General features: G+C 43.7%; 1 protein-coding gene across 2 annotated transcripts in view; it reads left to right on the forward strand.

Annotated features, from left to right (window-relative positions):
* The window catches only part of SEZ6 (seizure related 6 homolog), a 759,189-nt gene that overhangs the window by 632,364 nt on the left and 113,306 nt on the right, over positions 1–13,519 (forward strand). The gene's annotated exons all lie outside the window — the stretch shown is intronic.

Genomic DNA, 13,519 nt, shown 5'->3' on the forward strand with positions numbered 1-13,519 from the left:
CACACCAATACCCACTTACTGCTCTTCTGTGTGAGCTCATTATGCTCATACCTCATAAGATGCCCCATAACCAGCGGTGTAACTACAGGGGGGGGGGGGGGGGGCAGAGCTGTAAGAGGGTTCTACTACTACTACTTCATTCCCTCAAAAAAAAGGGGTCCATGCTCAGATCAGGTGTTTTGTTGTTACACTTGTTACCAGTGGCGTAACAATAGGGGCTGCAGCCCCTGCACCCACGGTGGGGCCCCTCTAGGGCCCGCTCAGGGCAGTTTTTGGATTAGTTCAAGTATACTTAGTGTCCAGTCCAAGTAGCATGCAAGAATATCCAGTAACAGGCAGAGGTAGGTCCAGGCGGCAGGCAAGGGTATCCAGTAAACAGGCAGAGGTCAGTCCAGGCAGCAGGCAAGAGTTTCTAGGAATCAAGCAAGGGTTAATAACAGCAGACAAGAATAGTCAAATGTAAGCCAAGGGTCAAGATCCAGTAAACAAACAGAGTGAGAGTGCACCCAGCAACTAGCCACAGCTATGTTTATCACGGCCGATGACTGGGAGCACTCTGCAGGTTTAAATATAGCTTTCATCCAATCAGTGGCCGGCCACACTCTGCACATCCAATCACACCATAGTACACCTACCTAGGTGTCAGCTGTAATGTCAGCTGACACCGCACTGACCAGAGACTATTGTTTACATCTGCGGAGGGCGTATTGGGAACGCGCTCTCCGCCTATCAGAATGTGCGGCCTGTGTCTGCGCCTCAGCGTCACCAACGGGGAACATGCGCCGAGACTCGGAAGCTACGGATTCCGCCCGGGTCTCGGCGGAAACAGACAGGCTCCTTATAACCAGTTGACTGCCAGTTACAATGTTCAACACGGTAGTTGAAGAGAAACTGTAAAGAAAAAAAGAGCCCCTATGGGGTACTTACCTCCGGAGGGGGAAGACTCTGGATCCTAATGTGGCTTTCCTTGTCCTCTTCATCCTTAGGGATCTAGCGCTGTCCACCGACAACCTTGTTGGGGGTTGGATTGAGGGTCAGGCTGATTATCGCCTGAGGCGGTCATTACCGGCCTCCTCAGCCGACTTAAAGAGGAACTCCAGTGAAAATAATCTAATAAAAAAAGTGCTTCATCTTTACAATAATTATGTATAAATGATTTAGTCAGTGTTTGCTCATTGTAAAATCTTTCCTCTCCCAGATTCACATTCTGACATGTATTACATGGTGACATTGTTACTGTGGGCAGGATATGTAGCTGTTTCTAGCTGTTCTGGCCGTTACAGACAGCTGTAAACAGCTAATTCCTGTCTGTGAACATTGTTACGTTGTGGCAGTTTGCCCAGAGCACCGCGGTACTCAGAGCTTCTTGTGGGAGGGGTTTCAGCACAAAATCAGTCATACAGCGCCCCCTGATGGTCTGTTTGTGAAATTCAATAGATTTGTCATGTAAAAGGGGGTATCAGCTACTGATTAGGATAAAGTTAAATTCTTGGTCGAGTTTCTCTTTAAGTCAGGTACATGTATGGTCCTTTACAATGATTAGAGATGTGAGAAAATAATCAAACAGTAAAACTTGTGAGCAACCATCGCCAGCTTGTAGTAATATGTAAAAATGACATACGCTAACACAGATGTAACTGTAGAATGAATTCATTATGATTATATATGTGTTTCAAAGGCACTTCAGGTACACCTTCTCTTTTTCCATTCCCCACAACTATCAATATAGCTTACCACTGGAAGCAGAAGACTAAATAGGGGTAACTATCGGGATCACAGCCCTAGTCCCCAAAGGCTGCAGAAGAGGAAATGGGGACCTTTTACTCTGTAACTCCTACTGTTATATATATATATAATTTTACTGTAATGGATCAGGGCACTGCCCAAATTTTTCAGGGTACAAGATTGAGATTTTACAGTGGCAAAAAACACAGGTTTCAATCTAAACTTTATTATTATTATTATTATTATTAATTAATTAATTAATTGGAGTCTAATATATTTATCTTATTGAGAATTTTGAAGAGTATGCTATATTTAAGTATGATTGACTTTATGGAATGTCAGTTTGGTAAACATCTACAAAAATATGTTAGGGCAACCAAGCTCTTTAAAAATATTATTTAAAATCTACTGGTTCTCTGTATTCAAAAATATGTATTTCGAAATTATTTATTCACTGAAAGAAGGGCAAATCAGGAAGAAAGAGGGGCGGAGGGATTAAGCTCCCAAAAAGGGACTGTCTTTTCAAAAACGGGACAGTTGGGAGCTATGCATTAGAATCTAATGCACAGGTGACTTACTGGGCATTTACAACAATTGGATAGCCCAGTGTCCGCACAAGTGTGGCAGTCTTTGCGTACATTTATTTATATAGCGCCAACATATTACGCAGGGCTGTACAGAGTATATTGTCTTGTCACTAACTGTCCCTCAGAGGGGCTCATAACCTAATCCCTACTATAGTCATATGTCTATATATGTATCATATAGTGCATATATCATAGTCTAGGGCCAATTTAGGGGGAAGCCAATTAACTTATATGTACAGTATTTTTTGGACTATAAGAAGCTCCTTACCATGAGCTTTAGAGGACAAAAACCAGAGGGAAAATATATACTAAACCTGGTGCATCCATGGTGAAGGAGCATCTTGTGTCCTCCTCTGTCCCCCTTGTGTCCTTCTGTATCCCCATGTGTCCACCTCTGTCCTCCTCTATGCCCCTTTGTGTCCCCCTTGTGTCCTTCTGTGTCCCCATGTGTCCACCTCTGTCCTCCTCTATGCCCCTTTGTGTCCCCCTTGTGTCCCCATGTGTCCACCTCTGTCCTCCTCTATGCCCCTTTGTGTCCCCCTTGTGTCCTTCTGTGTCCCCATGTGTCCACCTCTGTCCTCCTCTATGCCCCTTTGTGTCCCCCTTGTATCCTTCTGTGTCCCCATGTGTCCACCTCTGTCCTCCTCTATGCCTCTTTGTGTCCCCCTTGTGTCCTCCTCTGCCCCATGTGTCCACCTCTGTCCTCCTCTATGTCCCTTTGGGTCCCTCTGTGTCCTCCGTTCATCCCCCTGTGTCCTCCTCTGCATGGGCACAGTACAGGGAGTCCCCGACATTGCGGCAGGTTGGAGGTTCATATTGGCAGGCATTCACAAGTCTGGAACTCCCTGCATTTGGACTATAAGACACGGTGACTTTTTTCCCTCACTTTTGGGGAGAAAATGTGAGTCTTATAATAAAAAAATACAGTATGTTTTTGGGATGTGGGAGGAAACCGGAGGAAATCCACACAGACACGGGGAGAACCTACAAACTCCTTGCAGATGTTGATCTAGCTGGGATTGGAACCGGGGACCCAGCATTGCAAGGTAAGAGCGCTAACCAGTACGCCACCACGCTGCCCATAGCTATGTACACTGTCAGACACTGATTCACTGAAAAATAAAACAATTTACTCTAAATACTTATTTCCATTACTGGAAGAAGTGGCGTGATTGTGATGTGCAGTGAGAATGGCTGTAATGGGTTAATAAAGCAGGTAGCCAATTGTTCAGTTACCAGCTGCTGTGCAGCAAATGGCTTTCATCTGTTTTCAGAGATCAGGAAAGGTGAGCAGTGATCCACAGGGATCTCTAAACCTTAAAGCAACTTACAAGCAGATGTATTTAGACTTAATGGTTCATTCTGTGCCTTCCCCTGTCACTCTGTGCTATTCCGCCTGTGGCCTTACCATATGCATCCTGCCGCTGCCATCCTCCTCTGGGGATTTACTGCATTTCTGTGGTTCCTTCTCCTAATGGCCTTTATTGAGCTGCTGGCGGCTACCAATTGAGTGTTTAACCTGGCTGGATAAATATCAATATATCACAATGACACAGCTAGATATCCCGGCTCTTAACGTATGTCTTCCAATAAACGAGGTTTAGGAGGAAACACTGATCACTTTAATTGACACTTGCCAGTCTGTAGCAGCAGGAAATCATTGTGTATTAACTCTTGCTGTCACTGGCCTGGCCTGGCAATACATTACATTTTAAGCATTTCTGAAAGAGAACAGTGCTGCCTCGGTATGAACAGGCTGAAATCCAGTGGATATCATTATATCCTGAAATTATGATGCACAAGTCATTGTACCAGTGCCCTCCCTCCTCCTGTACGACCTAGATTGTTTTTATAGCATTATTTAGAGCCGTTAGAGAAGTGGATATCCAGATGCATCTCAGTGTTGTCTGATGTCTATACAATTCTCTTTACTCCTCATCACCTGTGTCTTATAAATCCTCATAATGACTCGGTTATGAGAATAGCTTTCTAAACAGTTACAGAGGATTAAGGAAGGTTTAGGACACTACCAGACTTACTAGTTTAGCCATTGAGTAAGTTTAGTTTATATAATAGATTATTATTATTATTAATAATAATACTGATGTATACAGATTAATTACCGTATTTTTCGGACTATAAGACGCTCCTGGCTATAAGACACACCTAGGTTTAGATGACAAAAACCAGGAGAAAAAAATATACTCTAAACCTGGTGCATCCATGGTGAAGGGGTATCTTGTGGATTATGCCCCCTTTGTACCTCATGCCCCCTTGTACCTCTTGTGCCTCCCCATGTCCTCCTCTGTCCCCTTTGTGTCCTCCTGTGTCCCCCATGTGTCTGCCTCTGTCCTCCTCTATACCCCTTTGTGTCCCCCTTGTGTCTTTCTCTATACCCCTTTGTGTCCCCCGTGTCCTCCTCTGCATGGGCACAGTGCAGGGAGTCCCCAACATTGCAGCGGGTTGGAGGTTCGTATTGGCAGGCGTTCACAAGTCAGGAACTCCCTGCATGTGGACTATAAGATGCAGTGACTTTTCCCCCCCACTTTTGGGGGAGAAAAAGTGAGTCTTATAGTCCAAAAAATACAGTATACTTCTGTGGCACTCTATAGGGTAAGAAATAAACATAGGTCCTTAGAAATGCAGACATTTATACATAATGCAGAGTTGGTAGAAAACAGGGGCATAGCAATAGGGGGTGCAGAGGTTGCGACCGCATCAGGGCCCCTTGGGCCCTTCCTCAACTGCAGTATTAGCTCTATATTGGCCCTGTGCCCATATTTATCACTTCTATAGATGCTTTGAATAGCGGTAATCATTAACACACTGTTCGCCATCCCTTTCTTGCACCTCTGACACTGTAGTTGCCATTGGCAGGTTGTGGTGCGCCGTATCAATTGTAATGTATAGAGTGCTTGGGGGAACCTAAAGTAAAACTTGCATCGGGGCCCACAGCTCCTTAGCTAGGCCACTGCTAGACAACATAAATGTTACAGTGACTAATACACTGTGACTAACAAACAGTACAAGAACAAGGGAGAGAATCCTATCCTTGTGAGCTTACAATCTAAATGAGTAGAGAGAAAACAAGAAGTGGGGCAATATGTAAGGTGTGTATCAGGAGGTGGTATGTTTTCAGAAAATATTCAACAAAAAGCACAGCTGAGTCTGTGGCTGAAGGGAAATGACCATGGTTAGATTATTGGCTTGTCTGAAAATGTGTCATGAGGGTATGCTTAATAGTTTCAAGGGCTGGATAGGGAGGGATGTGTTTTGGAAGAGAATTCCAGAGGAGGGGAGAAGCTCATGAGAAGTCCTATGTATGTGAATGCTAAGAGGTCTTGAGAACTTTGTACAGCACCACAGAATATGTTAGTGCTTTATAGCTGCAAACATCTGCATAACATTAGCATACAGAGAATCTGATTGGAATTAACATTTAACTGATCATGTCTACAGAAAACTTTTACCCAGTTCCCCGTTTAGTAACTGCATCGGTCATCAATCTGATATTTAAATGGGCATTGACATCTTGGCTTAACTCATTTCGTGCAGAAAGCACCAGGTTGCTTTTTCCTCAGCTAAATGCTTTTCTGTTCAAAGATACCGATCAGCACCAGGGACAGGTCCTCCCCATTCCTCCATCCATTCACACTTGGCTCTGACTCAAGCTTCGTTGCTGCAGGATTGTGACTGCCTGTATGTCTGACAGCCCTCACAATTGTGTGCCAGGCTTTACTGACAAAGCTGTAGTCTGACAAATCATTTAAAAGTCTTCACATTTATATTTAGCTGTGGAGCTAATATGCCTTATGCTCACAGTTTGATTCATTAAGCACTATTTTCCAAGTGGTTGATATGTTTTTCTTCTTGTTTCATGCAGAGAGGGTTACTGTAAGGTTACTGAGATTATCTAATTATTTAATTTTCTTTTTCATCATTTCTATCCTCTAATTTGCGGACTTGTTTCAGTCACCCCTGCTTCACTGTTCACCTGTGTTACCTATCAGTTCCAGCACTTGGCAACCTGTCTCCAGATGGCTTTACTATGGCCGCTTCTGCTCCAGCTTCCAGCAATTCCCCTAACCCCCTTCATATGGGATTTAGCTAGCTTCAGAGGAGGTGGTAGCATCCTAGGGGGCTATGAACATTGATGTATCTAGGGAAACCGTGCCTATAGCAAGAACTGGAACTGTGCCATGACTGCAGAGATGGATTACGATGTAAAGGAAAGAGGCGCCCACACTTGCGACTGCTGCTGACTTTTTATTGACCTGAAGAAGCGGGCCAGTACCCGTGAAATTCATTGTCTTTGTTGGGCATCATTAAAATTATTTTACCTATGCATTGTTCATTGATGAAGGTAAGATATAATCACACCTATACTATATTATTTAAAATTAAGAGATATTCTGGGCGCCTCTTACACGTCTTTTAGCTATAGTCCAACCCTTCGGGGTAGTTTCTTGTACACTAAGTGTCCAAATACCGAAGGGAGTGGTTCCCAACATTTTTGAAGTCATGAAACATCACGCCAAACGTTTAGATCCCCATGACGCATCACTTATTTATCATAGAAAAATACTAATAATAACCACAAAATTGATGTAAAGAGTGCATTATCCTGAATACTGCTGCACTTCATATGTATGATGTAAAGCTTGCTGCATTGTATGTGTCGGAGGTAATGTTTGTCGCAATTCATGTGTGGTAGGTAATGTTTGCCATATCATCTGTCGGAGGTAACGTTTGCCGCATTTCATGTGTCGGAGGTAATGTTTGGCACATTTTATGGGTTGAAGGTAATTTTGGCCGCATTTCATGTGTCGGAGGTTCATGATTGCCACATTTTATGTGTTGCACTTGCAGGTAACATTTGCAGCATTTCATGTAATAATGTTTGCAGCATTTCATATATCAGAAGTAATGTTTGCAGCATTTTATGTGTCGGTTATATAACGGTTGCTACATTTCTTGCATCGCATGTAATGTTTGCTGTATTTCATATGTAGGAGGTAACATTTGGCGCATTTCATGTGTCAGATGTAGCATTTGCCGAATTTCATGTGTCAAAGGTACTGGTTGACGCATTTCATGTGTCAGAGGTAAAGGTTACCGCATTTTATGTGTCAGGTGTAATGCTTGCTGCATTTCATGTGCTGGAGGTTATGTTTGCTGCATTGCATGTGGCAGAGGTAACCTTTGCTGCATTTCATGTGTAGGACGTAATGTTTGCTGCATTTATTATTTGATGATCATAGTTCCTGCATTTGATACTTTGGGGTTATTGTTGCAGCATTTGGCATTTTGGGGTTTCATAATTACTAAATAGTATTCTACAAAATAAACCAAAAGAAACAATGACAGGAATATTGATTATATTGTGCTGGCCACTTTAATAGGAGGTCTTGCTAGTACTGAGTTTGACCCCTTTTTGCCTCCAGAACTGCCTTAATTCTTCATGGCATCCCTTGGAGATTTAAGACCATATGGACATGATAGCACCTGCAGTTCCTGCACAATGTCTGTACATTCATGATGTGAAACTCCCACTCCACCACATCATGGGGGAAATGCTGCTTTCTAATGTTTATTTTTTTTTTTGGGGGGGGGGGGGGGGCTGCTTTGTAATGTGTGCATTTGTTTTCTTCTTTGAGGGGAAGAGGGAGGGGGCTGTCTTCTAATTACCGAGTGACTTTGCCAGTGTTTTGGGAGCAAACTTGGGCCCACTTCCTTTGAGTTACATTCTCCTTTCCCTCCAAATTTAGACACCATGGCCCATATGCAATTAACTTTTTCTCCTGAGTTTTCTCCTAGGTGATATTTTCACAACTTGAAAATAAAATACTTTTTAAGCCCCGAGCAAATAAACAAATACAGGTAGTCCCTGACTTACGAATACCCTACCTACAAACGACCCGCTGATATGAACAGCATGGATTCTGTGTTTCCATGGGAAGAAGTTAAAAAAATGGACTTGTAGTTTTTGAGAAAATCAATTTTAAAAAATTCTAAGAAAAAATGGCTTTTAAACTTGTATACGCAGGTGCAGAGGGCAGAGGTGACACACAGGGGGACACTGGAGGCACAGGGGGGCACAGGGGAGGTACAGGGGACAGAGATGGCACAATGTTCCGACTTAAGAACAGATTCAGGTTAAGAACGAACCTACAGTCCCTATCTTGTTCGTTAACAGGAGACTACCTGTACTCAAAATGATTTTGACTGGACTTTTTCACCTAGTTTTTAGTACGTTTTCCATTGCAAAGTGCTGAAAAGTTCTTTTAAATCGAAGATGAAAAATTATCTACTAGGAGATAACTCAGGAGAAAGTGAATTGCATGTGGATCCATGATGATCATTTTACAAATTAAATTAATAAGTAAATAAAATGCCTTTTAAACCACCAGCAAGCAAACAAATACTAAAAATAATTTTGATAGTACTTTTTCACCTACTTTTTGGTACTATTTCCATTACATTGAAGATGAAAAATTGTCTCCTAGGAGAAAACTCAGGAGAAGTGAATTGCATATGGGCCCATGTGCTGGGGGGTGTTTGTAAATAATTACCACCAGAAGTTAAAGTCCCTCGGTACGCCACTGATCAAACAATTTTTTAATGGGACGTTAGGTTTCCTTTAAAGCAAACTTGAAGCAAAATAAAACTTATGATATAATGACTTGTATATGTAGTACAGATAATGAATAGAACAATAGTAGCAAAGAAAACAGTCTCATATTTTTATTTTCAACTATACAGCTGTTTTATAACATTGCATCATACAGTCACAGTTGCAAATGTAAACTACGCTCTGTCTTTTAAGCTATAAGACAAAGTAGAAATAATGACCCTTTTGAACTTTCCTGCAGTAAAACCTTATCTTAATCTGTCTCTTAATGTTTCTTGGCTGTTCAAGTGCTTCAGAAAACAGGACTGTGGTTTACCCAGTGGGTCAAATAGCTCAGAGAAGCTCTCTTGCATATATTTTAACTCTTCCTGTACTGGAAACAATATGAGGCTCCTTTCTTTGCTACTAATGTTTGATTTCTTAGCTGTACTACACATACAATTCACTATCTCATAAGTTGATTTTCGCTTCTGGTTTCCTTTAAACAGACTTCAGAAACTTTAGGTTTTTCCTCTTATTAATAAGGTGCATTAAAGGGACACTGTAGGGGGGTCAGGGGAAAATGAGTTGAACTTACCCGGGGCTTCTAATGGTCCCCCGCAGACATCCTGTGCCCGCGCAGCCACTCACCGATGCTCTGGCCCCGCCTCCAGTTCACTTCTGGAATTTCAGACTTTAAAGTCTGAAAACCACTGCGCCTGTGTTGCCGTGTACTCGATCCCGCTGATGTCACCAGGAGCAAACTGCGTAGGCCCAGTATGGTCTGTGCCTGCGCAGTGCGCTCCTGGCGGCATCAGCGGGATTGAGGACATGGCAACGCAGGCGCTGTGGTTTTCAGACTTTAAAGTCTGAAATTCCAGAAGTGAACCGGAGGCGGGGCCAGAGCATCGGTGAGTGGCTGCGCGGGCACAGGATGTCTGTGGGGGACCATTAGACGCCCCGGGTAAGTTCAACTCATTTTCCCCTGACCCCCCTACAGTGTCCCTTTAAGATTGCACAATCAAGGTTTAATTTTCCATGGGCATTCTAAAATTTAGATTCCTGAGCCAAATATCATACTACCATCAGTCGCAGCCAAATGCACCTATCAAATCGTAGTAACATTGCTGTGCGAGCTCCAAGCCAATATCCTGGGTGCTGAACATTTTTGCTCTAAAAGCCCTCCAGCCAAAAGAGTCAATCCAATTTTAAGAAACCACCCCTAATATACCACCTCAGCATGGGGCCAATCTGCACTTAGCATGGGAAAGTATGTTCATCTATCTGACAGACGTATTTCCCAACATCCATTTCTTTACAATAATGTGCAAATCTGAAGATCCAGTATAACGTGTCTGCTGACTGCTAATAAAACTGCCATCCTGGTAGAAGATTGCTGTCTTTGTATCCTGGCACTGAACTGGGCATCAGCAGGCTTATAATTTTCTCAAAACAAGCAGCAGTCTGACTGTGGGGGATCTCTGATCTTCAAAGGACCAATGTTCACTGTGTGCTCTGAAAAATAATTGGTTATATACTTATGACTAGGGGGACATATTTCAGGACAAGCTTTAAGGAGTTTTATTCTGATCTTCAGGTCAAGTTGTGCCTCCAGATAAATGATGATAGTTTCACAGACTCAGTGTACAGTTCTGTCATGTTAGTGATGCAGACAGCTGGGCTCTATTGCCATCTATTGGGCTGAACTGGTACTGCTGGGATATTGAAAAGCATTTATTGAAAACGAATCATCCTTTTTTTTAGCACTGTGCAGGAAGATATACATTTAAAGGAAATCTAAAATGAATATTAAAAAATCAGTTTAACTTACCTGGGATTTCTTGCAGCCTCCTGGAGTCATCCTGTGCTCACAACATTCGTCCGAGTCCCTTCGGCAAGCAGCAGCAACCGCCATTAAGCTGGCCGGTCAGGAGCCTCCTCACCACACTCCTGAGGCTGGGCGTTCTGAAAAATGCACAGTACGTGAAAATCGCTACCGGCAGCGGGGGCACGATCAGGGTGCTCGTGGCTTGTGGCCACGCATGCGCAGCAGCCGCCGACTGGCAGTGACTGGCCAGGTTTGCAGGGGTCGCCGCTGGTCGATGGAGGGACTCAGAAAGATGACTGGGCACAGGATGACTCCAGGGGGGCTGCAACAAGCCCAAGGTAAGTTAAAGTGATTTTATTATTTTCAATTAAATAACCCTTTAAAAAAGGCACCATAGTCATTTGGGCACTGGGTAAAGCCGGTAGTAGAATTTCAGCAAAATTACTCATATTTTACTATTGGTCGGTGGCTAATTCCAAGAGAGAGTAGAATATTGGTAATTTTTACAGAAATGTTACTACCGGTATCACCTAACCCTATCCTCACACTAATGTAAGAGTGAACAGAGACGCCAGCAGGATAAAAGGTTCTAAAAGGCTTAAAATCCCTCAGGAGGTGGTGGTGGACTCGCCTCCCTGAAGCAGACAAGATACCGTCAGTTTTATGACAACAGGTTTATTAATATACTCCAAAACAAACAGTGCAACGCGTTTCACAGGTATGTTCCTGCTTCTTAAACAGATAGGAGTACACAGTATAGTCTCAAGGTCACGAATAGCGCCTCTGTCAGTCTTTCGTGACCTTGAGACTACTGTATACTGTGTACTTTGGGGAGGCGAGTCCACCTCCACCTACTGAGGGATTTTAAGCCTTTTAGAACCTTGTATCCTGCTGGCGCCTCTGTTCACTCTTACATTATCAATATCCACCCCTGGTGGAGGGGTTGATCCCCATTTTTCCTTATCTACAGAGAGCTACTGTAATCCTAAGTGAGGACAGGTCTAATCTCCTGACCTGCCTATACAGTGGTTACCTAGGCGGTAACCCACATTTGTAAGTATATACATTATATACTTTTCATTTCCAACCCCTTGTTTTGCATACTACACTATATTGGGCTCTCAGTATTTTTTTTATCTTTATCATTATCCTCAAACTAGTCCTTCCTGTACCAATGCCACACCACACTAACCTACCCCTCTATTGTAATTTCCTCTGATATCAGTGCTGCCTTCCCCGGCTAAATACTCCATCCCCCGATATCTGCAGCACCTATTACTGCTATTTCTCTATTATTTAGCTATTACACAGTGGGCACTGCTATAGCTGCAATCAACACTGTGGTCTATGCAGCGCCTAATTACCGAACAGGGGCGTTGCTAGGATCCTAAGGGCCCGTTTCCACTTGCGAAGTGATGCGAGTGTGGCTACGCAGCCGCATCGCATCACTTCCGCCGCCGGCCGCATCACTTCCGCATCTCCGATGCGGAAGTGTTTTGGGGAAATGGGACACGGCTGCGGGCGGATGCCGCCATGCGAAAATCTGCAGCATGCTGCAGATTATCGGATCGCTCCACGCCGCACCACACAACATGCACGCAGTGGAAACTGTTCCACTAGCGTGCATGTGTTTCAGCACACCTGCGGTGCGATGCGGCTATGTAGCCACATCGCACCGCTCCTAAGAGATCTGGGGCACTTTTGGGCACTGCAGCCAGAAAATGGGTGTGGCCACGCACCAGGATGTGGGTGTGGTAATTGGTGGAGTCAAATTTGCATGAATTTAACAGCAGCAAAATGTTGAATGAAGCCCCCTGTCCATTAAAAAAAAATAAAAAATGCAGCATATCATATAAATAGGCAGTGTCACTTAAAGGGAACCTAAACTGAGAAGGATATGGATTTTTCCTTTTACAATAATACCAGTTGCCTGACTCTCCTGCTGATCCTGTGTTTCTAATACTTTGAGCCACAGCCCCTGAACAAGCATACAGATCAAGTGCTCTGACTGAAGTCAGACTGGATTAGCTGCATGCTTGTTTCAGGTGTGTGATTCATACACTACTGCAGCCAAAGACATCAGCAGGACTGCCAGGCAACTGGTATTGTTTAAAAATACACATTCATAGCCCTGTCAGTTTAGGTTCCCTTTAAACATAACTAGACATGTTATCTGGCAATTTCCCCATAGCATTCCCTGACCTTCTACTGGAACCCCTCCCATGCTCCCACGGGCCTCCTATTGAGACACCACAACTCCAAGCATGCCCCCATAGAAGAACCACGGCTCCCTGCATGCTCCCATAAAGGCATCACACTGCCCAGCGTGGCACCAAAGCACCCAATGTGCCCACATAGAGGCAGCATAACGCCAATTGATGCACCACAGCTCCCAGCATGCTCACCATTGAGGCACCATAGCTGCCTGAAGGACATCCCGGGCACCCCAAAATAGATCCGGGGCACGTGCCACTGATCTTTTGGGCTAGCAATTCCCCTGCTGAACAACCGCCTGTGCCCAAATGACCTGCTTCGTGCACGAAGTTTCTTTCAATTTATTTAGTATTTATATAGCGCTGACATCTCCCTCGGCGCTGTACAGAGTATATTGTCTTGTCACTTAACTGTCCCTCAGAGGAGCTCACAATCTAATATCTACTATTGTCATATGTCTATGTATGTATTCTGTAGTGTATATTTCGTAGTCTAGAGCAAATTTGGGGAATCCAATCAACTTATCTGTATGTTTTTAAGATGTGGGAGGAAAGC

Source organism: Hyperolius riggenbachi, chromosome 2 (genome assembly GCF_040937935.1).
Source record: "Hyperolius riggenbachi isolate aHypRig1 chromosome 2, aHypRig1.pri, whole genome shotgun sequence".
Lineage (NCBI taxonomy): Eukaryota > Metazoa > Chordata > Amphibia > Anura > Hyperoliidae > Hyperolius > Hyperolius riggenbachi.